Genomic DNA, 7934 nt, shown 5'->3' with positions numbered 1-7934 from the left:
ACGTATTTTCTAAGGGGCCTCTGTGGAGTTGAGGTTTCAATCAGATCAGCCGGGAACTTATTGAATGGTGGAGCAGGCTCGAGGGGCCGAGTGGCCTAGTCCTGCTCCTAATTCGTATGTTATCACATCCTTTATAATAGAATGTAGCATTTTCCCTCCTACTGATATCAGGCTAATGGGTTTGTGGTTCCCCGTTTTCTCTCTCCCTCCTTAAATAGTGGGGTTACATTTACCACCTTCCAATCTGCAGGAACCATTCCAGAATCTGTAGAATTGTGAAAGATGATCACCAATGTATCCACTATCTCTACAGCCGCCTCTTTCAACACTCTGGGATGGAGAGCAGCAGCTTTTGGAAATTTATTAACTTTCAACCACATTAATTTCTCCAGTACTACTTTCTCACTAATACTAATCTCTTTCAGTTCCTCCTGCTCACTGGTCCCTTGGTTCTCTGATATTTTTCAGACAATTTCTGTATCTTTCTCTGTGAAGACAGACACACATTGTTTAGTTTCTCTGCCATTTCCTTATTCCCCATTATAAACTCTCCTGTCTCTGCCTGGAATGGACCCACATTGGTCTTTGCTAATCTTTTCCTTTTCACATTCCAATAGAAGCTTTTCCAGTTCTCCCCAGTTTGCTCTCATATTCTATTTTCTCTTCATCAGTTTCTTGATCCTTTGCTGAATTCTAAAACAAGTTCCCAATCCCCAGGCTCACTACTATATTGCCTCCTCCATTGATCTAATGGAATCTTTAACATTTCTTGTTAGTCACGATAGCTTCATTTTGCTGTTTAATTTTTGCTTCTTAAAGGTATCTATATTTTATGTAAATAAAATGCGAGTGGTTGCCTGTCTATCGGCATTCAAAGAACAACAAAGAACAAAGGACAGTACAGCACAGGAACAGGCCCTTCGGCCCACCAAGCCTGCTCGGATCATGATGTCTGACTAAACTAAAACCTTCTGTGCTTCCAGGGTCTGTATCCGTCTATTCCTATTCTATTCATGTATTCGTCAAGATGCCTCTTAAACGTCACGATCGTACCTGCTTCCACCACCTCCTCCGGCAGCGAGTTCCAGGCACTCACCACCCTCTGTGTAAAAAAAACTCCCTCGCACATCTCGGCTAAACTTTGCCCCTCGCACCTTAAACCTATGTCACCTGGTAATTGACTTTTACAAACTGGGAAAAAGCTTCTGACTATCCACTCTGTCCATGCCACTCAGTTTTGTAAACTTTTATCAGGTTGTCCCTCAACCTCCGTCGCTCTAGTGAAAACAATCTGACTTTAATCTAACCTCTCCTCACAGCTAATACCCTCCATGCCGGGCAACATCCTGGTAAAACTCCTCTGTACTCTCTCCAAAGCCTCCACATCCTTTAGGTAATGTGGTGACCAGAATTGTAGGCAATATTCCACGTGTGGCCTAACTAAGGTTCTGTACAGCTGCAGCATGACTTGCCAATTTTTAAACTCAATGCCCCGACCAATGAAGACAAGCATGCCGTCTGCCTTCTTAGCTCCTTATCCACTTGCGTTGCCACTTTCAGTGATATGTTTCTTGTAATTTCCCAATCTACCACAGACAACTTGCCCCTCAGACCATGACAGTTTCCTTCTGCGAGAAACACCCAGATAAATTAGACAAAAGAACCCTGTAACCACCATAGCCCATCTTCATGGCAACATGGCTGCTTTGGGAACTAAATATCTTCCAACGTGCAAACACCTTTTCATTCTGTGCTCCTCGACAAACTTGGAACCAGGTAATCGCAACTAGCCTCAAAAATGATCAGCCCACCAGAGGCAGAGGTGTTAGACCGGCCAGTCCAGCAGAAAGAAACCCTCCAATCATCACCATTCACCAGATGTCAATGAGCAGAATGCAGTCCTGGATGTCAGTGAGAGCAGAAACAATAACAGCGGAGCCAACATCTGTAATTTATTGTGAACTTGTTGGAGTCACAAATCACAAAACCCCTCCCCACATTGAGAGCAGATGAATGGTCTCTCCCCAGAATTAACTCGCTAGTGTCTCCGGAGTTGGGACCGATCACTGAATGTCTCCCCTGCTCAGAGCAGGTGAATGGCTTCTTCCAGGTATGAACTCGCTAGTGTTCCTGCAGGGTGTATGGATATCTGAATACCTTCTCTCACGAAGAGCAGGTTAACACCTTCTCCCCTGTGTGAACTCGCTGGTGTCTCTGCAGGTGGGATAACCGAGTGAATCCCTTCTCACACTGAGAGCAGGTGAACGGCCTCACCCCAGTGTGAATTCGCTGGTGTATCTGCATGCTGGATAACCTAGTGAATCCCTTCTCACACTGAGAGCAGGTGAACGGCCTCACCCCAGTGTGAACTCGCTGATGTATCCGCAGGTTCGATAAAGCAATGAATCCCTTCTCACACTGAGAGCAGGTGAACGGCCTCTCCCCAGTGTGCACTCGCTGGTGTGTCAGCAGGTTCGATGAAGTGGTGAATCCCTTCTCACACTGAGAGCAGGTGAATGGCCTCTCCCCAGTGTGCACTCGCTGGTGTGTCAGCAGGTTCGATAAAGCAATGAATCCCTTCTCACACTGAGAGCAGGTGAACGGCCTCTCCCTAGTGTGCACTCGCTGGTGTGTCAGCAGGTTAGATGAAGTAGTGAATCCTTTCTCACACTGAGAGCAGGTGAACGGCTTCTCCCCGGTGTGAACTCGCTGGTGTGACTTCAGGGCGGATAACTGAATGAATCCCTTCCTACACACAGAGCAGGTGAACGGCCTCTCCCCAGTGTGACTGCGTCGATGAGCTTCCAGCTGAGATGGAGCACTAAATCCCTTCCCACAGTGCCCACATTTCCACGGTTTCCCCATGTTTTGGGTGTCCTGGTGTCTCTCCAGGTTTGACAATCAGTTGAAGCCTCGTCCACACACAGAACACGTGTACAGTTTCTCCCCACTGTGAATGGTGTGATGTCTTTTCAGGCTGTGTAACTGGTTAAAGCTCTTTCCACAGTCAGTGCTCTGGAACACTCTCACTCGGTTGTGTGTCTCTCGGTGCTTTTCCAGTCACACTGATGGTTAAAATCTTTTGAAGCCGACAGATTGAGCAAACATTTCTCCTTCGAGATTCAAAGTCCGGTGATATCCAGTTCCAAGGAATTAAGAGGCTCAGCCAGATTGAGACATGAAGTTTGAGATTTCTGTCTGTAATTCCTCCTCTTCTAATATCCTGTAAAAACAATTTACAAAAGACATCACTGTCAATACAGGATAGAAATTCAGAACAGACAATTCTAGTTCCTAGATAACATTCTTTCCTCTCTCATTCCCCAAAATCTCCATCCCACACACTCTCCCTCCATTCTCACCCTGCTGTATCTAATATTCACCCTCCCAATTCTCCTGAAGGTGCTCATTCAGGCTGATTGACAGATCCATGCTCACTGCTTCCTGTCCTGGGCACAGAGATCACAATAAATAGGAGCTGCAGTTGGCCATTTGGCCCATCGAACCTGCTCATTTATTCTGTGGGATCATTGGCCGATCTATGTCAGCGACATTCTCCGTGTTCTTGACCAGAGGCTGGGTGTGCTGACTCAATATCTGTCAGCTCAGGAGGCCGAGCTGAACAACACCATGAAGAGGCTCGACGATCCGGAAGAGAGAATCCTGAACATTGAGCGAGATGCCTCCTCGGAGGAGGCAAGAATTAAATCCTTGGAGAACCAGCTGAGTGGCGTGGGAGAAGCCTGGCGGACTTGGAGAACCGAGGGTCAGAGAAAGAACATCCGAGTCGTCAGCCTGCCAGAAGGTGTGGAGGGTGAAGCTCCCGTTAGGTTCTTCGAGGACCGGCTGCCACGTTTTCCCAAGCTGGATGTGAAGTCTGGGTGTTTCAAATTAGAAAGGGCATTGGATCCTGTCTTTGAGGCCGAAGGATAGTTTTCATCCCAGGCCTGTAATCATTCACTTCCACAACTTGAAAGACAGCAGTAGGTCCTGGAAACGGGTAAGATGAGGTGGGACCTGGCTGCATAAGGAATGAGGATTTTCCTTCTTCCAGGATTTTTCAACAGCAACGCAAACGAAGCATCGAGGCTTCGATGAAGTTTGAAGGGAACTGAAGGCTGCGGGAGTGAATTATGTCGCTTTACCAGCGACCCTGAAAATTGTATCCGACAACTCCGTCAAGACTTTCGATAATCCGACTACTGCCTTTGCCTTCATTAAATCCATGAAGCGCAAGGATTTGGAGGGATGGTTGCAGCTCAGACTAACTTGGGCTCTAATCTGGACTCTTTCCTTATCACTGTTTCGTTGTCTGAATTTGTTATCTTTTATCCTGGTGAAGGGAGTTGTTATTCTGTGAGCGCCATTGAATATCTTCTCCTCAAGTGTTGCAGGGACTCGGATTATCTTATCTCAGTTATGGTAGATGTGCCGTGTGCTTATTATCCGTTGTCTTCTATTATCCGAGCGTTAATCATGGCAAAACCGAGTGGCACCATTGTTGAAGGGTGGATGGTGGATGCAGGTCTTCACAGGTGGGTCTAAAATGCGGGAGGGACATTCGATCCCCATTCCCTTGTTGGCCCTTCTTTTCTTCTCATTTTGGAGAAGATGTCCTGAGGGTAACGACAGTCTGGCCGTGGGGTTAATCCTCCGGGTCCTCAGTCTTATTGAGGAATGTCCCCTTGGATCTATTGTGGTTGTGATTCTTTTGTATTTTTCTTATTATGGGAGGGTTTATGTGTTGTTGACTTTATCCTACTCTGGTACAGACGGGGCTTTTATCCGTGAAAGGAGCAGTTTGAGGAGACTTTGGTGCCTGTGGTGTAAAGTGAGTTGGAGGAGGGGGTAATGGAGCACGCCCGATTGTGGCGTGAAAATCTGTTCTTTTGTTCTCTCTGTCGCCTAACTAATGGCGGCAGTTAATCTATCTCAAATACATAGGCTCCAATTTGACTTACTTGTTCCTCCTGGGCTTTCCATGAGTGAATTCAATTTAACTTAGGCCCAGAGTAGGGCACAGTGGTTAGTACTGCTACCTCAGCGCCTGGGACCCAGGTTTAATTCCAGTCTTGGGGGGCTGTCTGTGTGGAGTTTGCATATTCGCCTCGTCTCTATGTGTGTTTCCTCCGGGTGCTCTGGTTTGCTCCCACAGTCCAAAGATGTGCAGTGAAAGTGGATTGATCACGCTAATTTGCCCCTTAGTGTCCAAGATGTGTAGGTTAGGTGGGTTGACCATGATCAATGCACCGGGTTACGAAGATAGGATGGGGCGTGGTCTAAAGTGAAATGCTCTTTCTGAGGCTCACTGCAGACTTGAAGGGGCAAATGACCTTCTGCACTATAGGAGTTCTATGTCATCTATGTTGTGTGATTCATATTAATTTGTAAAGATCTGTAAAGATTTAATCACCTGCTAATGGTCACATTCCAAGCATTGTTTGGCATCTTTGAATTTGTCTATATATATGTTTCTGGAACAGACCTCTTCATTCACCTGAGGAAGGAGCAGCGCTCCGAAAGCTAATGACATCGAAACAAACCTGTTGGACTTTAACCTGGTGTTGTAAGACTTCGTACCATATTAATTTGATTATGCTGTTAGTCTGTTTGTAATATTTTTGGGTTTACAAACTGAATTAGCACTGCAGCCTCGCGGCGCTGAGGTCCCGGGTTCGATCCCGGCTCTGGGTCGCTGTCCGTGTGGAGGTTGCACATTCTCCCCGTGTTTGAGTGGGTTTCGCCCCCACAACCCAAAGATGTGCAGGCTAAGTGGATTGGTCGGGCAGCACGGTAGCATTGTGGTTAGCACAATTGCTTCACAGCTCCAGGGTCCCAGGTTCGATTCCGGCTTGGGTCACTGTCTGTGCGGAGTCTGCACATCCTCCGCGTGTGCGTGGGTTTACTCCGGGTGCTCCGGTTTCCTCCCACAGTCCAAAGATGTGCAGGTTAGGTGGATTGGCCATGATAAATTGCCCTTAGTGTCCAAAATTGCCCTTAGTGTTGGGTGGGGTTACTGGGTTTGGGGGATAGGGTGAAGGTGTTGACCTTGGGTAGGGTGCTCTTTCCAAGAGCCGGTGCAGACTCGATGGGCCGAATGGCCTCCTTCTGCACTGTAAATTCTATAATAATCTATGAATTGTGATATAATCTTACGTTCTTTCCCCACTCACTACTTTAACCTGTTAACTGGTTGTTCAATTGATCTGGCATTTCATCACTCAAATATCTTGTTCCAAATTAATTCTGCAATGTGTTGCTTGGATTTATGTTGGCAATATCTCTTGTTCTGCTCTGTGCCCATTTCCCACAATTTTTTCTGTTACTCTGTTGCACTCAATGTTTCAAAACGAATTAAAACATAACAATTTATTAAAAATCTGTCCAACTCATCCGTGAATATATTCAATGACTCCCACACCCCACTGGTCCCCGTGGACTAATAACCGGAAATATATTACATAACTACAGTACAATATTACAAGGCTAGAAATAATAATAAATGTACGTTATTACATAACTATAAATAATATATCTAATCTCTACCATATAACAACAGGAGACATGTCTCTGTCTGATATTAATTTACTGTCCCCTTAAATGTCAGCCATTGCCTGGAGAAACCAGTCCTTTAATTGTGAACATTGGGAAAGAGACCATCCTTTTAGCCAGACAAATAAATGTGTCAAGCTGAGGGAGCAAAGGATGTCAATGTCTTTAAGAGGGAGAGACCTGGGCCAAGCTTTGCAGTCTGCACCCTCCCTGGATTCACTTCCTTTCCCTTCAGTTGCTGCAAGTCACCAATTGAAGGTCAGAATGAGAAAAGGAATAGAAAGGAGGAGAAAAGAAAGTGTTTTACTCACAGATGTTGGAGACAGGAGGACGTTTTTCATCTGTGAGGTCCCAGTTTTGCTCAGCGTCCAGCTTCTGCCTTCAGACAACGGGGGAGCTGATTGGATAGGGGATCACCAACTCTTCCGGCGCACGCAAAGGAATCCGCGGAGACGTCTCACGGTTCCAGTGCGCAGGTCCGGCGCGCGGACACTGCAGCTCCTCCCCACTCATTGTTCCCCCTCCTCGAGGCAAGGTTTCCAGGCAACCGCCTGACGGCTCCGGCTGACAGCTGCGGCGAGAGCGAGAAGCCTCTGGATGATTTCCCCTCCCCCTGCACGGGACTGCGCATGTCCAAGAGAGAGGAGAGGCTGCGCATTTGCGACAGAAGGCCCACCCCTGACCTTCCTGCTGAGGTATTGACCAATGGGAAGAATTAGAACCGGAAGGACTCTTGTTCTCCAGCCAATCAGCGCGCGTTTGTGTGAATGGAGACTGAGCTCACACAGACTAAAATGCTCTCCTGTCTTCAACATCTGTGAGTAAAACACTTTATTTTCTCATTCTCACCTTCAATTGGTCACTTGCAGTAACTGAAGGAAAAGGAAGTAATTACAGGGAGGGTGCAGACTCCGGAAAGGTTGGCCCAGGTCTCTCTCTAACACATTTACACCGTTTGCTCCCTCAGCTTGACACATTTATTTGTCTGGTTAAACGAATGGTCTCTTTCATACTGTCCACCATCCCAATATCCCCTGACGCTCTCAGTGCCATCGCAAATGGTTCTATAGCCAGGGCAAACAGCAGTAGGGAGAGCGGGCACCCCTGCCTCGTCCCCCCGTGCAGCCTGAAATAATCTGAACTCAATTGGTTTGTCGGTACACACGACACCGGTGCATGGTATAACAACCGGACCCAGTCCACAAAACACTGTCCAAATCCAAACCGCCCCAGGACCTCCCACAAATAGTCCCACTCCACTCGATCAAAGACCTCTGCATCCATGGCGACCACCACCTCTATCTCTCGTCCCTCTGGAGGTATCGTGATCACATTGAGTAGCCTCCTGATGTTGGCCGCCAGATGCCTCCCCTTCACAAACC

General features: G+C 47.1%; 1 long non-coding RNA gene across 1 annotated transcript; it reads right to left on the bottom strand.

Annotated features, from left to right (window-relative positions):
- Window positions 1–1932: 1932 nt before the first annotated feature.
- Window positions 1933–7175, bottom strand: LOC140422358 (uncharacterized). Its single transcript, XR_011947404.1, has 2 exons — window positions 6864–7175; window positions 1933–3223 (listed from the first exon to the last, which is right to left on the bottom strand). It is a non-coding gene; the product is annotated as an uncharacterized lncRNA (long non-coding RNA).
- Between the last annotated feature and the right edge of the window lie 759 nt (window positions 7176–7934).

This window comes from Scyliorhinus torazame, chromosome 5 (genome assembly GCF_047496885.1).
Source record: "Scyliorhinus torazame isolate Kashiwa2021f chromosome 5, sScyTor2.1, whole genome shotgun sequence".
Lineage (NCBI taxonomy): Eukaryota > Metazoa > Chordata > Chondrichthyes > Carcharhiniformes > Scyliorhinidae > Scyliorhinus > Scyliorhinus torazame.
The sequence above is the reverse complement of the archived record's forward strand: the minus strand, read 5'-3'. Positions and strand labels throughout refer to the sequence as shown.